Raw genomic sequence first — 21,641 nt, forward strand, 5'->3', positions numbered from 1 at the left:
ATTTGGATTCCAGCATCCGTACTCCAAGCACTAGTCCATACAAAATCTATAATCTCTTCATTAAAATAACTCCACACAAGACCGAGAAACTAAACATTCTTCCTCATTTGAATTTACAGTGTCTTCCACTCATGACAATCCACTGTCATATTCACTAAATAATTAAGAATCTGCTAGATATCAGGCACTGTGCTATGGCACAAAGAATTTAAAAGAAGGAAAATGAAAGAAAATGTTTATATAAGGATTTTATCATAAAATTACAAAGTAATGACCAAAGCAATGACTATTCATATATTTTATGATGTTTATATTTACTGATTAGAAATGAATTGTGGTTTATTTCTTACCTGTCCTTTTTCTATACACGCAATATGTAAATTTGCATTTCTTATAAAACTGAGAACATACTTCAACTTCCATTCTGTAGTCTGCTGGTTTTTTCCCACATATTATAGATGAGCATTCCCATATCAATAAATATGATTTTAAAAATACTTAGTAGCTCTTTGGGTATAATTTTAATCGGCATATTCCAGCATGTGGTTGAACTATAAAATATTTAATTATTCCCCAATTGTTTAATGTTTGTGCTGTTCACTTTTTATTATACGACAATATCTTTAATGAACCTCAGGAAGATCCTACAGCAGAAATAAAACGACTCAACTTTTTCAATTATTCAAGACAAGAAATAGGGTGAAAATTTAAGAGAATCTCTGACAATGAGAATCCTAAGTTCATCTCTAAAATATGGTTTTCAAAAGTGGTGCAGTCAGTTAAGCATCCAGCTCCGGGGTTCAGCTTAGGTTGTGATCTCAGGGTCCTCAGATGGAGCCCTACATCGGCTCCTCGATCAGCCGGGAGCCTGCTTAAGTCTCTTACTCCCTCCACCCCTCCCCCCACCTGCACTCTCTGTTTTTCTCTCAAATACATAAATATATCTTTATAAATAAATAAAATATGGTTTTCAAGCCTAAACAGTGTTCTATATTTTATCCTTATGTGAAGTGACAATTGCCTTTTCTTCTTTAAATCTCTTTCCTGTTCACTCTGTTTTCTCCTTTTTTTTTTTTTTCCGTTTTCTGTTTTATTTTTCCTGTTTAAGGGTCACCTTTGACACTGAAAATAGCCAATTAGAGAATACATTTCTGGGAAATGCAACTCTTATTCTTTCTTGTTTTATTGTCTCTTGTTTTCCAATTAATATAAGATTTATACAGCACCGGTCTGTATCCAACTGCCCAGCCAAAGAGTCACCACCATCCCTGAATAAAATTCCAGGCTTTGGTTTACAAAATTCAAGTACTTCCAGCTGAGGTCCAATTCTCTTAAAGTGATGTGACATTAATGGCTTTGGATGTTTTCTTTCCCTTAGCAGAGGGAAATAGTTCAGTGGCTTGATTTTTCATGCCTTCATGAATTTAAAAATAAATAAATAAATAGAATTATCCAAAGGTGATAAATTATTCATCATGTTGCTTAGCCTTAAATCCCTGGTTAATTTTTTTCTATCATTTCCACATATACTTTTTCCTGTTCCATAATACTTCAGATACCAGTTAATAAATATGTGTGCTTGCGTCTTGATCACTGGGTTTAATCGCATGAATGTTTATCAAATCCATGGGACTAATTATAATAAGCTTCCACTGCATCGAGGAGCATTTTGCTGGGAATTAAATATTAAAAATGCAAAAGATCTCTCTATGTGAAACGTAAACTGATATATTCTCACAAGAAAAGATAGTATAAGCCGAAAGAAAACTGGCAAAAGAAAACAAAATATGTTCTAATTGGCTTTCTTGAATCCATTTTGATTTTCTTTCTTAATAGAGTTGCAGGAGGAGCCATTTAAAGTTTGCACAAAAAGACCAGAAACCAGTCATCCATACAGGACACTAAAAATGCTTCTGGAATTCCCCCTACTACATGTTGGGGTTAGTCATTATAGTCACAAACATTTGGGTAAATAAGTGGTAACCAATGCTTAAATACAGAGTATGACTTGTTGCGTATGAAAATGCAGCTCTTATGGGCCAGCTAGTCCAGAACAAGGCTTTTAAGGCTTTTACTGGTATAAACATAAAACTGGAAGACCAGAAACACTTGTGGGACAGATATCAGCATCATCAGTTTTGTTAAATGCCAGCATGTGCTTGAAGGATGCAAATTGCCTCATGGCATAACAAGATCATGGCTAAAAACAGCCCAAAGTTGAGGGAACACTTGTATTTGACAACATTGGACCATTTTATAGAATATCTATATGCACTTTTGCTGGCTATCAGCACTGGGAATAGGTCTCAGAAACCATTTTGCCCAGTGGTTTTTAAGCTGTATTCCCTGGAGCCCTAAAAAAATGTCCACAGAGGTGACATGGAGAACATGGAGCATGAGGTGAAGGCTAAGCAGCCCTTTCCTATCTTTTTAACCAAGTTGCTCTGCTTCTGTCTATCAATTGTGGGGGGAGGGGGGATAGAATTTCCTTTTAGACACGAAAAATAAAATTCTTTGATCCTATGCCCTCATTTTACAGGTGAGAAAACTAAGTACCAGACAGATTAAGTGTTTGCTCACACTGCAATTATCTGGTGGTAAAATCAGATGTGCTACCCAACCATTTTACCCAGCCCAGCACCAGGAAGGAAGGAAGGAAGGAAGGAAGGAAGGAAGACACCATTTAGATATTCTCAAGAGTCTACTAGGGATTGAGTTTCTAAAAGTCAGGTTATTTCTGGCCAGCTTTCTTTCCATAACTTGTTGAATACAACTGGGAAGTCAAGCATGGAGAGAATGATCAAGCATGGAGAGAATGAGGGAAAGATTTTATTTCAGTGATCCTACTTTCCTTTTCTATAGGAATGTTATTAGGTCCGTGACTTTAAATTATTAAATTTTCTTATCCCTTAAAGTCTCATTTTTAAACTGATGGTGCTATCCAATATATTACAACAACAATCCAATACCATTTCACACCTATCAGACCAGCAAAGATAAGAATCTGATGATATCAGGTATTGCTGAGAAAATGGGGAGGTAAGAACACCCAACCATCCTCATGGGAGGATAATTTGGTTTAACCTCTGAAAACACTTTGGTAAAATCTAATAAAGTTGACAACATAGTATTTCATAAGCCAGAGATACTATTTCTAGTTATATATACCTAAATATCTTACAGAAGAGCTCTAGGAGGATGCTTACTGTAGCATTATTTCTTAAAGTAGAAAACTGGAAAAGATGTCCATCAACAGAGGAATAGGAATGGCAAGTTTTCCAGTTGCCCGTTTAAGGAGTTTAGAAGTTAGAAGTTCAAACGAGTAAAAAGCTGTACAGACTAAAAAAACAACAACTCTTCTTGGATCCATAAGAGAGGGGAGGACACAGAGCAAACTGAAGTCCCCGAGAGTGGAGAGACAAACAGGCAAATACAGGCGTTACGGCTTACCAAAGCAGAGACTCTCAAGGAGGGGAATCCACCGGGGAAACCAGCTCTGAGGAGGAAACACCGAACTGTAACTGATGAATTTCTGAAGGCTCAGTGCAGACAACTCATAGGGAAATCCAGTCATAGTGGGGCTCCCACAATATTGTGAGATATCCTCCAGGAGCTCGAGCATATTTACATAAGTAACACCCAGTAAACATTAGAGAAAAACCCCCTCAGACTTCCGGCAGGGGAAGAGGACGAGGAACCATTTTGAAATCTATCAGAACATGCTTCTTAATAACACCTGCTGTCAGGGGAAACTAGTTAACCTGAGACTAACCTGCTGGGATATGATCAGTGCCTAAATGATCTGGTGGAAACGAAAAACACAACTCCAGCTGGATCTAGCCGTCCCACTGAGCGGGGAGTGAGAGGTGGAAGACCAGAAACACTTGTGAAGTTTGCGGTCCAGAGGCATAGGCTCACTACAAGATTAAAACCCAATCATAGGCCTGTAGAACACTTCCCCTACCCCCACACCTCACCACCACAACACTAAAGGCCTATTTACCCACTACATCATGTCCAGCTATCAGGAAAAAATTACAGGACATACCAAAAGGCAAAAAACATAATAAGAAGAGAGAGTAAGCATCAAAACCAGACATGGAAGGGATGTTGGAATTATCAGACCAGAAATGTAAAACAACTGTCATTAATAAACTAAGGGCTATAATGGAGAAAACAGACAACATGCAAGAACAGATGAGTGACACAAGCAGAGAAATGGAAATCCTAACAAGGAACCAAAAAGAAATGCTAGAGATTAAGACAAGAAAAGAAAAAATTGTAACAAAAATGAAGATGGGCTTATCAGTAGGCTGGACGCAGCTGAGGAAAGAATCTCTGAGCTACAGGATATATAATAGAATCTTTGAAAACTGAAAAAGACAACAATGATTGAAAAAATTAGAATAGAATATCCAAGGACCATGGGACAGCTGAAAAATATATAACATACATGTAAGGGGAATACCAGAAGGAGAAGAAAAGAGAGAAAGAAGCAGAGAAATATTTGAAGCAATAATGATGGAGAATTTTCCCAAATTAATGTCAGACACTAAAACACAGATTCAGGAAACTCAGACAACAGCAAGGAGAATAAATATAAAAAACAAAACAAAACACAACACAAAAACAAAAACTTAGGCATATCATTTCAAACCACAGCAAATCAAAGATAAGGAAACAACCTGAAAGGGAGGGAAAAACAAGAAACAAAAAACAACCTTACCTATAGAGGAATAAAGAATTACATCCAACTTCTTGAAAATCATGCAAGTAAAGACTAGAATGAAATATTTAACGTGTTGAGAGAAAAAACCCCACAAATCCAAAATCCTGTACACTGTGAAATTATCCTTCAAAAATGAGAGAGAAATAAAGCCTTTCTCAAACAAAAATTAAGGGAATTGTTGCCAGGAGATCTGCTTTGCAAGAAATGTTAAAAGTTCTTCAGAGAGAAGAAAGTAGTATAGGTCAAAAACTTAACTCTGCCTAAAGTAAGGAAGACCAATGAAGAAGGAATAAGTGAAGGCGAAATAAAGATGTTTATTTTTCTTATTTTTAATTGATCTAACAGATAAGGTTGTTCAAAAAATAACATCAATAGCGTATTTGATTATATGTACTTATATGTATGTATACGCCATGTATGCTATATATGTGAAATGGGTGACAACAATACACAGGGATGAGAAGGATGAATTATAAGGTACTCACACTCCCTATAAATTGGCATATGGTGATTTGAAAGTGGGCTTGGATTAGCTGTAAATGAATATTGCAAACTCTAAGGCAACCACTAAAAAATGTAAGGAAAAAAAGCATAACCGATATGCTAAGAAAGGGGAGAAAACTCGTTATTTGTATGATGAAATATTATAAGGCAGTTAAAATACATAAATTAGAACTCTGTGTATCAATATACACAGTAGAGTGACCATGTGTAAGTTATTTAATCTTTTTGTCCCTCAGTTTCTTCATCAAAGAATGAATTTGTTGTGATGAGCACTGGGTGTTATATGCAACTAATGAATCGTTGAACACTACATCAAAAACTAATGATGTACTATATGTTGGCTACCTGAACATAATAAAAAAAAATAATAATGGTAAACTGTCTCATAGGGTTGTTGTGGAAATTAAATGAGTGGAGCTATGTAAAGCGCTTAAAACAGCTTGGTACATAGTGGGCTCTTAAGAAGTGTTTGTTCTTGCTATAATACACCTGAAAACAATATTGCATGAGAAAAACACGTAGCAGGAGTATACCAAGAATCATCCAGTCCTTGAAGCACAGGCCTGTACCTCTGAAACCAATAATACATTATGTTAATTAAACGAATTTAAATAAAATTTTTTTAAATTAAAAAAAGAAAGAAATGTCTGCCTGTTGAAAAAAAAAATCATTCCGTCTTTCTATATTCTGGGCAGATATTAATCATCAGGCTTTGGAATGAAAAATTCAAATTCTCAGGAACTCCCCCCAATCATGATTTATTCTGTTTTTCATAAAACTTTTTTACAAGTTTAAAAAAAACCTTTTTTTACAAGTTTTTACAATAATAATAAGTAGCCACAAAAATAAACAGGGAGTCATTTTTATGTGAAAGGGTTATATTAAACATTTTAGAGGTATCTTATAAAAAAATAGCAATAGTAATTTACATATTATTAACTCCTTTAAAGTGACACAAATATATTTTAATGACATATAACGTTATCTCCACCTGATATAAATATTAGATAATAGAAAACATTTTAAAATGCCCATAAAATGCCCAAAAAGTCATGTTTTTAACTGAAAGATAATTAAGATTCCACATGTAGAAAAATGGCTTTCATTTTCTATTAACACTAGTCAAATTCTAAAGGTGTGTACAAGATCATACTCAAGTTGGATGTTAGGATACATGATGCAAAACGAGAACTAATTTCCTTTGCATCCAAGGACAATATTTTATGTGTTTTGCAGTAAACTATAATTTATAATGAATATTCAAATACGGAAAAATGTCAATAAGCATTACTGGGCAATATTCAAATAATGTAATGTTTGAATCTCCTAGCAAGGTAAGAGCACTACTCAGAATCACGTGCCAAAGTTGCCAATTAAAGGACTTATTTTGCTTCTCAAATTTGTTTCTTGGGGGGCACCTGGGTGGCTCAGTCCTTAAGCGTCTGCCTTTAGCTCAGGGCAGGATCCCAGAGTCGTGGGATCGAGACCCCCATCGGGCTCCTCCGCTGGGAGCCTGCTTCTTCCTTTCCCACTCCCCCTGCTTGTGTTCCCTTTCTCGCTGGCTGTCTCTCTCTCTGTCAAATAAATAAATAAAATCTTTAAAACTAAAAAAACAAAACACAAAACTTGTTTCTTGGGACATCACTCCTAAGATTTGTCTGAAGTATATTATGCATACAAACTTGTAAATACTCCGTTTACTTACAAGAATGACTCACCCTTAGCAGCAGACAGAAACATGAAGACACATACGGCTACAGTCACAAGTAAGACTATCTGGTCAGATGGTGACCCCTTCTCTCCTACACACTCCTGACCTGGTTTCTGAGGATATAACTAACCTTCAACTCCACTTGTCAGTATTTCTGCCTTCAACTTGACATGAATGGATTCCTTCCAACCAGCAATGTCTCTGTTGATCACTAAGCTTTAATTCCTGCAAGAGAGTTATATTTTCCCATTTTCCCAATTTCCCAACTGATTTTCTCAAGATTTAGAATTCGAAAAAATATGCAAATTTCCCAAGAAACGTTAAGAAGAATTCCCACATGGAAACCATAATACACACTATAAACCATGGAATCAAGAAATGTTCACCATGTTCCTGACTGTGATTATAGCTAAGAAGTGGCAGAGTGATCAGTATATAAAAAGAAATTATATAGGAGCTTAAATTGTGTCTGCAATGTGCTCTTTTATGAAAAATTCAAAGCAAAAATAATAATGTCATTAGCTCTAGGGGAGGGTATGCGTGTGTTTGATAAGTTATTCTGCTTGCCTGGGTTTTTTAAATCTTTCCAGAGGAATTGTTAATGCTGCTTCCTGGGCCTCACTGCCAGAGATTCTGATTCTGTGGGTATTGGATGAAGACTAGGAATCTTCGTCTTTACTAGCGGACGAGGAGGCAGAGGGCACTACCACCAAACTTGGGTGAACGCTGACCAAGTCCAGGGAAACCCAGATGCGAACTAGAGGTACCAATAAAGAATCCTAAATAGTGGCCAAGCAGGATTTGCAAATTGCATCGCAGGCTAAAGGAGCAAGCCCCATCAGCAGGAACAGCTGGGTGCCTTTGCCCTGGGCGTGAGTGGTAGGAAAGGCCTCCCAATCCTCGTGACATAGCACAGGTGGACGCCTTTCACAGCTCGGGTAGACTGGCAGTGCTGCGACTGGGCCAGCTCCCACCCACCAGTGTGTGCTGGTTTCAATAAAAACACAGCAGGGTGGGGAGGTGAAGAAAGGCAGAAGATAATGCTCTATACCGAAGGGACAATATTTTAAGAATTTCCAAAGTCCTTTATGAAAAGGAAAAGTCCAAGCCATATTCGTACATCTGCTTTCTTGAATGTACTTAAAAGGCACTGTCTGACCTCACTGTGTTTCTTCTAAGTCTTTTCATAGCACTTTATGCTTTCTGATTGCTTTGCAATCATGAACCAGTTAATAATTAAATTACTAGTTTCGAGCCCTCATTATAAAGCAATAATATCAACGTCCTTGTTTCTCTTGATTGCTTGATTTTAAAATTTTTAACTCAGTACCATTAGTTAGTCCATATGCTAATATTTGAGAAATATTTATGCCATGAGAAATTTATGTATGTTTTATACTTCAAAGTGCAGCAAGAGCTAGTTTTAGGGCTTATGATGATTAAGAGAAAATGAATCCATTGTCCTGAATTCTAAAAACAGTGTGTGTTTTTTCTTTATTCTCTTTGTATAGAAAAATGGGGTATTAATTTAAAAACAACAACAACAAAACACAAAAAAAGGAAGCATAGTCACCTAGAGTTCTGTGTTTCAGATCATGGAAAAATCCTTGTTTCTCCATCAATCCTTTGAGACTTCCAACAACTGAGCCTCTGCAAGCTTGGTAAACTTGACCTAAGCTTCTGACTTCTGCACCCAGACGTTTCTCTCTTTCCTCCCATCCCATAGCTGGTGCCAAACTACAGGAGGACTCCCCTGCCCCAAAGGAACTGATAAGGCTCATTGTCATCTTGATCAAAGCTACACCATGTGGAAATTACTTGGATATTTATCCAAATGCCATGGAGTGAGATGCCCTCTGTACAGGGAGTTGCTGTGACTTCGGCCTTGAAACAATGCCACAAGCTGCTATTATAGCATAATGGGGCTATACCAGCCACATACACAAACTTTCAATTATTTAAAAAAAAAAAAAAAAACTTTCTTTTCAAATTGTGCTTCATGACTTCCAGGGGACGAAGACATCTATCTACCTAGGAGTACCTGGAATATGCCCTTCCCACTTTCCACTTAAACTCAGTGTTTACAAGTAGCACTCACAATTAACACTGTCGGATGGCCCAGTGCCAGAATCCGAGTGGTCTTTTCCCTAACTCTGAGGCCTGTGGACTGAAGAAAATCGATCCCGGCTCTGCTTCATGAATCACAAGCTGCATGAATTAAGGTTCAAGAAGACATGTCCATTTCCTTTGTGGTCCGTTCCCTGACTCTAGAGTTCTGTCGTGGGTGCCGACGAAAATCCTGGGCAACCACCCTTCGCCCGCATGAGACTACTGTTCTTCAAGACAAACAAAGCACCGTACGCATGACCCTGTCCTCACCCTCATCTTTTACTATGCATTGACACAGTGCATTCCATAGTGCAACCAGGAGCAGCAAATGTGGTGGTAAAAGGTCAATAGGACAGCCTTGGACATAGACACTGCAACTATTTATGAGAAAGTGCTCTACATGGAGGTGGAGAAAGGAATAAGGCTGCTAGCAATCCTTGCTGGAAAATACTATTATTTAGTTCATTGTTATGAAATATATGAGGAAAAAAGAAAAGGGAAACCAGTAGGAAAAGCTGGCACTGCATAAAACAGAATTAGATTAAAGTGCTCTTCCATGGATTATTGCTTTAATTCTCATCACAACCACATGAGTTAAGCATTGTGGGCTGGAAAAGTTCATTTTTCTTCTAAAGTACAGCAGGATCTAGTCCCCAAGCACTTTGGAATCCACTCATTAATTTAGTACATATTTACTGCCTACATGGTCCTATGGCAAATATCAAGCCAGATCAGAGACAGAGGGTATGCATGTCACCACATGTCCAGCTCCCTGAAAACACAAATAACCAAAATGCAAGTGAAAAAACATTTAAGTGACCTAAGAGAAGGGAAAATAAAGTGTTACGAGCATGCAGAGGAGGAAAGAGGGTACTTCAAGGGGAGGGAATTATGAACTTTGAGTTTCCTAGCAGGGATGAATGGAGATGAAGAAAAGCATTCCAAGCCAAGGCACTGACAAGACCCATGCAAAGATCAAATAAGGAGCAAAGATTACAATTGAAGAGGTAGAGCAAGTGCGTAGACACGGAGGGCCTTGAACGCTCAGCTAAGGAGTACTCCTCAGAAAAAAACCTACAGATTTTCTCCACTGAGAACGGCGCTGGTGATTCTTGAAGTGTAGAGTTCAAGTATCAGAGCTGTGCTTCAAGAGTCAATAGAAAACAGACTGTAAACTAGATAGGAAGGGAGGATTGAAGGAAAGTAGAAAAAAAAAAAAGCCTATTGAAATAGCCCAAATGAGATTTACAGAAAGCTTGATTTGGCGTTATGTTGCATTTTACAGATGAGGACCCTAAAGTACCGAGGAGTTAAGTAGCCTGTCAAAGTCACACAAGTGGTTAGTGAAAGAGTCATGTTCCGTGTCGGGGGAATCTGGTCCAGAGTCCATACTCTTAACCATTCTGCTATAAGATTTCTCAGTATTAAGACTTTTCAATAATATACTGCCCCTTGCCAGTCATTCCTAAAGCGAAGGGCATAACCATGACATGACATGACATTTAATAAACAAATATTTAAGCTACAAATAAAAGTAAAAATAAAAATATGAGCAATCTAAAAATTCTATAATAGTTAAGAATGTGGGTATCAATTACGAAACATACATACCATGGGCATTACAATGACATCTGAAAGAATATTTAATGATATAGGAATAGTTTCTATGAAACTGTTAAGCAATAAGTGAACAAGTCAGATTACCAACCTACATCTATATGTGCATAGAATAAACAGAAGAATGATTTATACAAAAATATTTGTCATTTTTCTTATTTATCTTGAAGGGAGGTTTGGAATGATTTTTATTATCTTTATTTTTCTGCATTTTATGGTTTTTCTGCTTTCTTCTGTAATAAAACTGCACAATTTTCTACTGCTAAATAATGAATTTGCTCAGCTTTTTCACCTCTTGCACATATTTCTCATGTAGACAGGGCCTCGTGGCTTCCTGTTTAGTTTCTTAAAGTATTTGGGCACTAAGCAGGTACCAGACCCTGTGTTAAGCACTGGAGGTACAACTGTGAATAACAAAAACAGAATCATGAACCTCACAGCCTGGTAGAGAACAGGATATTGAGCAAGTAAATTAAAATGTGCTGGAGTAGCCATGAGTATGAAGAAGGACTGGCTAAGGAAGGAGGTTTAGGATGAAAAGTAGATGCAAAGCAACGTGTGGGGGTAAAAGTATCCCAGGATGAGCAAAGAGCATGCATGAAGAGGAGAGGGAGTATGGAGATGGTGAAAAAAGACCAGGATTCTGAGCAGACAGTGGGGATCCTGGCCAGTGTGGAAGGTGGAGGGTCTTGGAGAGATGTTAATGATGGTAGCATTTGTCCTGAAGGTAATGGGGAGCCCCTGTTGTCCTGTGGGGGCTGGTCTGCAGAAGGGTAAGAGAGGCTGCTACGGGACGAGTTGGGAGGTTTTTCTAGAATGGTTGGTGGCTTGAACCAGGAGAGCTGAAATAGTTAAGGAGAAAAGCAGAAAAGTCAGGGGTATTTAAGAAGTAGAATCAGCAGGACTTGAATGGATGAGGTTGTGGGGGTAAGTAAACTGTCAAAGATGACTCCCTGCTGTCTGACTTGATCAACTGGATAGACAGGTAATTTGCAGAGATAGAAGTCACTAGAGGTGGAAGAGGCTAGCAAAGAATGAAACAGAACCTTTACCTCTAAAATCTAAACTCACTTAAAATTCTGAAGTAATGTCTACACTTCCTAATGAAAAGCTAAACTGGCAGAATAAGCAGCTTGCCTACAGCATAATTTTCAGGGACCTGGGAATGACTGGCTAGCTTTCATAAGTCCTTATGAAGATATCTAGTCCTCCTGGCAGCTGGAATTTGAAAAGAAATACAGAATTTCAACCACTTAAATAAGCAATGACTTAAGCAGAGCTTAGCATCATTTTATCAACCAGAGAGTCATCCAGACAGGTGCCTCTTTCTGCGTGGGTTCTAACTGGAATCTGGAGGTATGCATCTTAACTCAATTACAATAGCATGGTGCACCACTTACTTTCCAGAGCATGGTAACAATGTTACTGCTTCAAGATGGAATCTGTTTTTATTTTATTAGTAAGGAGCTTTAAAGATATTGTTTGCAAGTCATTTTATAAAACTTTTTTCAAAATAAACACTTTTGTGATCTCATTTCCTTAGGGGTTCTTCATCAGCACCATTCAGGGATGTCAATGACTGATTAGATTTCTATATGGTACCTCATAATTACCAGACAGGCAGATCAGAAAGACCATAAGGGTTAAGAGCAAAGCTTGGAAAATTAAAATGCTAACCGGGCAAGGCAAGCTATTTGAATGATTGTTGTAGGCTCGATATAGAAAAGAAAAGAAAAACAAAAAACAGAAAACCCCTGTAAGCAATGCTAAATGATAAATAATACATTGCTGCAGAGTTGGTAAATGCTAGGGAGTGGTAGGACTATAGCATTATGGAGTGTCCACGTCCTATCCAAAAAAAAGCTTATCAGCTGATTATTGCCATGCAGGAATATGAACCTTGAGTTTCTATCTCTTTTTGTTCTATCTTAGATTTTTATGTGAGCCTCTTGATTGGTACATATTATCAATTTATTCAACTTTTTAAAATGTGTAAACCAAATAAAACAAGTCTATCGGGGTGCCTGGGTGGCGCAGTCATTAAGCGTCTGCCTTCGGCTCAGGGCGTGATCCCGGCGTTCTGGGATTGAGCCCCACGTCAGGGTCCTCCGCTGGGAGCCTGCTTCTTCCTCTCCCACTCCCCCTGCTTGTGTTCCCTCTCTCGCTGGCTGTCTCTCTCTGTCAAATAAATAAATAAAAATCTTAAAAAAAAAAAAAAGTCTATCATAGGCTATCAATTTGTAACTGGGCTAGGGCAAAAAAAAGCAACTTTGCCAATATTTCTCAGTCACACCGTAGTTAAAAGAGGTGGTTACTTCTGATTTTGAATATTCTTAATATCTGGCATTCTCATATACGCAGAAGTCACGAATCCTTTGTCCATGTGCCACTGATAGAAGGAGATGCTGGACAAGTTAAAACTTTGGATCATATTAGCTTATAAGACACAAGGCTGAAAAATACCTGTGGCATTGTCAATTTCTGTAGATGAATTCTAACTAATGAACCAAATCCGTTTTTCAAATTATTTTTCAGTATTTGTTAGGCAGTAGCTCAAGACAAAATGGAAAATGTGGTCCATGCCCAGGGGGTATGAAGTCTACACAAGGAAGACAAAACATTCCAGAAATAAAAACACCAGCTGGGAAGGAGACATAATTAACGAAATAGTGCCAAGATTGTTGTCTTGCTGCAATTACCAGGTGTTTTCCGATACTTCAACAGAGACTGATGACTCATGGTGAAGGGGGCAGACCAGGGACTCACACACTTTGAGTTCTACGTGGAACTGAAATGGAGTGTAAAACTCTCATATGCTGCAGTGCCTCATTCTGTCAACAAAATGCAGCAAGGAAAACTAACTGATTTGCAAAGCACTGTAATAGTCTCTAATGATAGTCGTTCTACAATTACACAATTGCCTTGACCTTTCCAGAAAATTAATAGCGCTAAAGTGACTTACTTCTTCCAGATTCACCCCAATTTATTTTTTTACAGGACTTTGTTATTGTTGTCCAACTTTTTAAAAAGACTTTAATAAAGGATAAGGGGAAAATAAATGGGGAAACATACACTGTAATCAACAGAATACGACCCCAATTTTGCTTTTATGAAATGTATGTAGGCAACAAAAAAGGCTGAAAAGAAAGAAACGAAGATGCACTGATTATCCATGGGCGGTTGTTACCTCAGGTGACTGACAGCGTAACAGCAAGCAGAAACCAACCATGTTTTCTCTGCATTGTTTCTAGGAATCCACTCTCTGAGTTTGCTGTGCCCTGCCCCTTGGATGGAATTTCATGGAGTTCCCATAATTTTTTCTGGTAACTCTTAAATAACAGAGGAATAATCTCTTTCTCTGGATAATAAAATGTCCAATCCAACCTAAGAATCACACAAATCCGGTCAGGTGTAATATTAAAACTCCAAATTCTTATCCAACGTTCTCTCTACCCATAATGACCAGTAATTCTCGCCCCACTTTAAACCAAATCCTGCATGGTGGAAAAGGGATGGCAGCTTGGCTTCTTCTCTCTTTGCATCCTCCACAACTTGGCAGCTGAAATGTGTGGCTTCCTGAGAGTTGGCTGAGCGCGAAGGGTGAGGAGAGATAAAGGTACAGGGAAGGTTTTTCCTAATGACTCACTTGCAATCTGGTATTGGGGCCCTCTGGAAATGGCAGCACAGAGCTGACTCTTCCTTTCAGAGGGATCTTTTGCAAATTCCTCAAACATTCATCTCTGGGGTACTTCTGACTATAGCTCCCTCTCAAACCCTCAAAACTTCTCCAATGCACTTCTGACACCCCCATGGCCCTGGACATCCAGCAGTCCACATGCAGGTTGGAGTCATACATCCTTTCATATGGTATTCTGGACAGTCTATTTCAATATAATCTCATCTGCTCCTTTCAACGGGGTCTGGTCTCCAAGGAAGAATACACCTTTGTCCCACTGTCAAAGGAAGTGCAGCTTGCTCCCAGGGTCCCTGGTCAGTCTCTTACTTTAGGATTTCTCCTGGAAAGAATCAGGCCCCAGTTCTGAGTCCACCAAACTCCAGGGGATGAATATCAAGTCCTCCAAGTAAGTCTTCTGAAACCCCTTGACTCAGTTGGCTACAGTGAGGAAGAAGCAACTCAACTCTTCTATGCCGTCCACATGAAAGATCACCCTGGATTAGCGCTGCTGACCGATTCCTCCATCTCCTAGTAGGTCCTGCGTACATGGTCCACATCTCACTTTTGAGTGTGTGGTACATGAAACCGATTGTATTGTTCTTAGCCTTTCAAGTTTCTGCTGAAACTCAATGATAAAAAAAAGGGTACTGTTTTACATATTGCTGCATTATTTTCTTTTGTATGTTTTCCTCTTTTCTCTAATTTTCCTACATGGATTATTTCACATGAATTATTTGACTATCAGAAAAAAAAAAAAAATGAAGGACCCCCGGATGGCTCCGTAGGTTAAGCATCTGCCTTGAGCTCAGGTCATGGTCCCAAGGTCCGGGGATCAAATCCCGCATCGGGCTCCTTGCTTGGCAGGGAGCCTGCTTCTCTCTCTGCCTGACAAATAAATAAATAAATAAAATCTTGAAAGAAAAAAAAGAATATATTTTTCTTAAGAGTATCCAGTCCTAATTCTGCAGAAACAATTTGGAAGCAGTTGCATACATTTATTCAACAAAAATTTTAAATATTATTTTTAATTAAAATCATAGAATAATTATCTTGAAATTTGTAACTATAGAAATTCTTACAAGTTTCTTTTAAAATTTTGCTACATGTGGGGCGCCTGGGTGGCACAGCGGTTAAGCGTCTGCCTTCGGCTCAGGGCGTGATCCCGGTGTTATGAGATCGAGCCCCACATCAGGCTCCTCCGCTATGAGCCTGCTTCTTCCTCTCCCACTCCCCCTGCTTGTGTTCCCTCTCTCACTGGCTGTCTCTATCTCTGTCAAATAAATAAATAAAATCTTTAAAAAAAAAATTTTTGCTACATGTATAGCCAGAACAAACCACCCCTATAGCACATCACCATGCCTACATCGAGGCCATTCTTCCTCTCTCCCCATTAATATTTCCTGTAGTAATTTTAAAAAGTCATGGTGATAAGGTCAAAGGCTAATGGAAGACTACCTGTTCTCAGAAAAGGTTTCCAAGTGTAGCAGATCTCTAGTGAAATCATCAGTATCCAGGGACTTAATCACAGCTCTTTAGTCTAGAAATTCAACATAATTAGGGAAGCCAGAATTTATCGGACATGGGATAACCAAACAAAATCATCTAAGAGTGACATATATGATGTATCTAATGGGTCCAAATCTCAGATCATAAACCCAGTTGTTCAAGAAATGTTTCTTTCCTTTTTCTTCCCTATCTTCTGCTTTGAAACTTTATGTTGTCGAGTGGAGAAATTTTATATTGGTTATTTCATGGTCATCTGTTGATTTTAGGATTCCTTTATTGATTCAGGGTATCCACACAGGGTAGGGGTGGATGGCTGACACAACTCTGGGGAAAGGCAATCTGGTCTTCCACTATCCTTGATGAAACATCCCCCTCCCCAGGAAAAACAAACAAACAAACAAACTTTCCCTGCCTCTTTCTCAGCAAGCTCCCACCCACTTCCTCCAGCACTCACAGGTTGTCATTAATAGAAGTTGGCAGCTACCCCAATGGAATCACTCTAAAAAATAGCCTAGAGCCAACCTGTATAAGAAAAAAAAAAGTATAAACAAATAAATCAGAGGGGCAAGAGGCAGAGCAGGAAAAGTGGGGAAAATGTGAAAAGAAGTTTAAAATTTATTCCACTGCCTGTGATTTCAAAAGCCATGATAAACTACTTTACTATTTTCTAGCTTTGGAATCATCCAGGTGGATGTAGGGGCTAGTACCAAGAAAGACCTCGCAATCCCCCCAAAAGACAGTGCAGTGTTAACTATAAGCAACTCATCTTCTAGAAAATAACTGAGCTGGTAGAGGGTGATTTAATAAATTATAGCACTAAATGGTACCTCTGTGGCCTGGGGAAGTTAATTTTTTTTTAAAGTTCAATAGGCAGCGACCATATAGCTACCCTGGTGGAATCTAACCCAGAAAAATGTTGGATCCAATTCTTTAACAGCACATACTTATTACAAGCCTACAATGGAAAATAGAGTCAGTTCAGAGACAGAGAGTGTTTATGGCTGGGCTCCCAGAGAGCACAAATAACCGCAATACACTTGAAAGGTAGCAAGTGCCCAAGAGAAGAAAAGATGGAGTGTTATGGGATCTGAGAGGAAGGTGTAGTATTTCAAGAAAGGGAATTGGGAACAGCTTCCTAGGGGTTTGAGTTGAGTCCTAAATGACAAGGATACGGATGTGTGGAGGTGATGAAGAAGGGCAGTGCAAGGTATTGGCATGAGTAGAGGCAAAAAGCCAGAAAGGAAAGGACTGTAGAAGAAAGAACAAGGTTGGAAAGATAGGCTGGAGAACAGACAAGGAAGGCCTGGAAAAACCACCTAAGGACTTTAGAGGATTGTTCCGGTGTTTGTTTCTTTGTTCACTTGTTATTTTGTTTTCCTATGCTGGGATGCACTTATGATTACTGAGTTAGGGAGTGCAAATATTAGAGCTGTGTTTCAGAAAACGTTTGAAAGGAGATTGTAAAAAGGATTAGGGGGGTGGGAGTGGAGGCAGTGAGAAACCAGAGTCTATGGAAATAGTCCCGGTGACATCTGCAGAAAGCCTCACCTGGGACTATGTCACCCTGCCCCTTTGACAGAACCCACCATTGACTGCAAGAGCTAAACAGGACGGGTTTAAATGGTCATTGAATGAGGAAGATGAGGGAAAGAGTGAATGAGTCAAGTTCTTCACCTAGTAAAAGATTGGAAAGTATAACTTGAGGAAGACAAGTGAGTTTTGAGAAAAGGACACTGATTCTTACAGACAAATCTAAAACTACATGCAAAGGTCAAGGTCATCTAACAGGTGAGAACTTAGGGTCATGAATGATGACAGGATCTTGGAACTCTCTACTCACTGGCTCTCTCTCTCTCTCAGTCTCTCCATCACAACAGGAAGAATAATTTAACAGGTATATTCTCTTTCTTCCCTTGTAACCTGGTGTAGCTCAGAACATATACAACAAACATAATTTTCATTAAAACAGAAAATAAAAAACCTACTTGATTGTATGTTTTCTAGATACAAAGATATCATCGGCTCGCTAAAGGTAAATTAATTAATGACTTGAAAATTTCAGAAAATTACTTATAGCTCCATCCCCAGAGATAAGCACATTCAACTTGTATAAATCCTTCCAGCTATATGTAAATATATGGAATATAAGTCACTACTAGATTGGTAGATTTATATATACAGAAATATATATTGCCAGGTAAACTTTTCATTTGGAATGATCCTATCATCCACTATCTGAAATAAATTCCTATGCACTTTGTTATCTTAAAATTTTGTCATGGTTGCTTTTACATCTCACAGAGTCATCTCAAGGTTAAAATCTACACCCAAAGTAAAGAACTCCATTTAGCTATCTCTTGGACCACATTCCTGTCCTTACTTTAATTAGTTATAATATGTATATAGGACATTTGCTGCAAGGGAGCTGGCAGCCTTGTCAACCTCCAGGAAGTAAGTAGGAACTACTTTTAATCTCAGTGCTCAGATTCATAAATGCAGGCATCCAGCAGTTCATAACGAGCTCAAGGTCACCTGGTCCAGGAGAAGCGGGCCTGGATATCAAAGCCAGGACTCTGTAGACTGAAACTTTTACCTAAGGATGGAAATCTCTTCACAGAATGTTTAGTCTCACAGATTTGGACCCGAGAGCCTAGTTCAACCTCTTCAGTTTACAAACATTGAAACCAGGGGCGCCTGGGTGGCACAGCGGTTAAGCGTCTGCCTTCGGCTCAGGGCGTGATCCCGGCGTTATGGGATCGAGCCCCACATCAGGCTCCTCCGCTATGAGCCTGCTTCTTCCTCTCCCACTCCCCCTGCTTGTGTTCCCTCTCTCCCTGGCTGTCTCTCTCTGTCGAATGAATAAATAAAATCTTAAAAAACAAAACAAAACATTGAAACCAAAGTTGTTGAGAGGTTTTATGGCTTGTGTGGGTCATATGGGTGGTTAACAACTGATCTAGTTCTTCCCATTGTTTTACAACCGGAAAAAGTACAGAATTTCCCTAATATTGGGGAGAAAAGGAATTAAGAAATGCTCTTCAAAATTTAAAAAAAAAGTTAATAATTAAAAACAAACCCTTATTTAGTCAAAAATTAAAGTTCATTAAAACGAAGAAAAGATAGCTTATTTTGACTTGATGAAAACGACTTAAAAGCGAATTTCATTTTTTTGAAACTCAGTGTCTATTACTTCAATGAGTTTTTAAATTAAGTTATTAAGTCAATACATGTTTTATGATTTTTAATTAACTTCACTTTTTAAACATCGCATCAAGCTTTGCTACACATTAGAAACAGATTTTGTCAACGTGCAAAAGGATTCTATATTTTTAAAAGTGTGGGGGTGGTTGGGGGGATTGTGTGTGTGTAGTGGTTTGAAAGGTCATACGTCAAAATATTTACAGTGGATGGTAGGATTTCAGATCATTTTTATTTACCTTTTTCTTATCTGTGCTTGCTTATTTTCTCATTTTTCTACAATGAATACATATTTCTTATACCATGCAAAAGTGATCTTGCTCGTTGTGGTAGAGAGTGTGGAAGCATAGGAAGTACATAGTGTTTGGAAAGCTGAAAATTCTATTTTTAGAGTCCTTTGCAGCTAGGGTTCCAGATGAGACTTAAGTTCTGCCAATCAGATGCCCTCATACGAGGCTAGAATTGGAAAGTGAGTTGAATGAAGGGGGGAGGGAGGCAGGTTGTGGGGTGCAGATGGAGGCCAATCACTGAAGAGGCTGCATGCTTCTTCAGTGCTTGCTCCCCGGCCTCCTGCCTTGGCAGGTCCTTGCAGCAGCCATAGCAACTGCACTGATGACAAGAGAGACAGTATGATTCTGGGGCCAGGAGCTGTTCCTGGAAATTCTACCTACTGCCTGTTCCTTTGGCGTTTGCAATAATAATTTTTCTGATAATATCTCATACATAGTAAAAACCCCATTCTGCTTAAAACCAGCTATGATAGTTCCGTTGCTTGCAACTGAGCACTAACCCATGGCCATGTTCAAAATGTTCTTATAGACCCTCTTTCCAGTTCTTAACTCTACACTTGCTTTTCCTCCTTTTGCAGTTACAATAATAATAGCTGCCTGCTGCAAAAAAGAAAAAAGGAATCAATGCAAAAGTTATACATTGAAAAAATGAAAACCTGTACTCATGCTCCCCACCCCTCAGCTTATATCTCAAAGCAATCCACTGTAAATAGTGTATTGTTTCATATCCTTCCAGATTTTTTTTATGCCTATAGAAAGTGTAAATACCCAGAGAGGTGGGTTTTCTTTTTCATTTTTACAAAAATGACATGATACCACATATACATAAATCCTGCAACTTGATTTTTAAAAATCTTTTTATCTGTGCGTATACTGAGCTATCCGGTTCTTTTGAACTACTATATATTATTCTATGCTGTGGAGAAACAAAAATATATTTCAATGTCCTATGAATGGACATGTTAATATTTATAAACAATGTTGTAATAATCACCCTTTATGAGATATCTTTATGTTCATTTGAATATTTCTCAAGATAAATTCTCAAATCTAAATGCAAAACATTCAAATGTTAGAAGATTGCATTTAGCGATGTTTTTAAAGAATAATGTCTGTTTTGCTTATTACTGTATTACTGGTGCTCAGAACAGCATCTGCCATGTAGAAGGCACTAAATAAATATGTGTGAAATGAATGCCAAGTGAATGATTGAAAATAGATTAGGAAATGCATTAATGCAATTCACCACATGAACGGATTAAAGGAGAAAAAAATAAACACATATAAAACCATTATGATGGATATCCCCACAAGTCGGGTAATACTCCATATCCATTCCCGATTTTTAAGAAAAATTATTCATCATGAAATAGAAGAAATATCATTAACCTGATAAAAGGACTTATCAGAAACCAACAGCAAAATATATTTCTAAATATTTATAAAAGGATAGTTATCACCTTCAAGGACTCAATTATAAATAAAAATAAGCTCACAGACCTGAGATAGGAAAGGAAGCAAAAATATTAAAATGAGATATAAAATATTAAAAACCTATATACTTCCCCAAAGAAATGCAAAGCAGGTCTAATCAAAAAGCAAAATCATCAGCCACACAAGTGCATGGAGTTTACTCTGAGGAAGTTCATCATATTGGGGGCAGGCTGGGTGGCCCAATTTTAATATCTAGGAAACTACATGGTCAGACAAGGAAACACTCTCAGGAAGCAATGAGTAGCCTGCAGCTGTTCTGCCTCCTCTCCGATACTCCTGGTCTCGTCAGCAGAGACAAAACCCATTCCTCTCTTTTCCCTAATGTTCTGCTGTGTCAGTTCGAAATGCTTCTCATCCCCTAACTGGGGTCATTTGTAGGATACGGTCAGACTAAGAACAAGACTCCTTTTAACTTGAGGAAGCTCTTGGATGTAAATTCAAATTACAGAAAACAATCAGGTGTCCCAAAACTTGGAATATTACATAACCATTTATTTTTTTTAAAGATTTTATTTATTTATTAGAGAGAGTGCATGCACACACACACACCAGCAGAAGGGGGAGGGCAGAGAAAAAGGGAGAAGCAGACTCCCCGCTGAGCAGGGAGCCTGATGTGGGGCTCCATCCCAGGACCCTGAGATCATGACCTGAGCCAAAGGAAGACGCTTCACCGAGATGCCCCAATTACACAACCATTTAAAAACGTACACAACTTTCTATGTTCTTATAGGGAAAAAATACTCGAAGCTGTGTTAAATGAAAAAGTAGGGTAGCAGTGCGTATAGCATGATTATATATGCGAGCATT

Source organism: Ursus arctos, unplaced genomic scaffold (genome assembly GCF_023065955.2).
Source record: "Ursus arctos isolate Adak ecotype North America unplaced genomic scaffold, UrsArc2.0 scaffold_1, whole genome shotgun sequence".
Taxonomy (NCBI): domain Eukaryota; kingdom Metazoa; phylum Chordata; class Mammalia; order Carnivora; family Ursidae; genus Ursus; species Ursus arctos.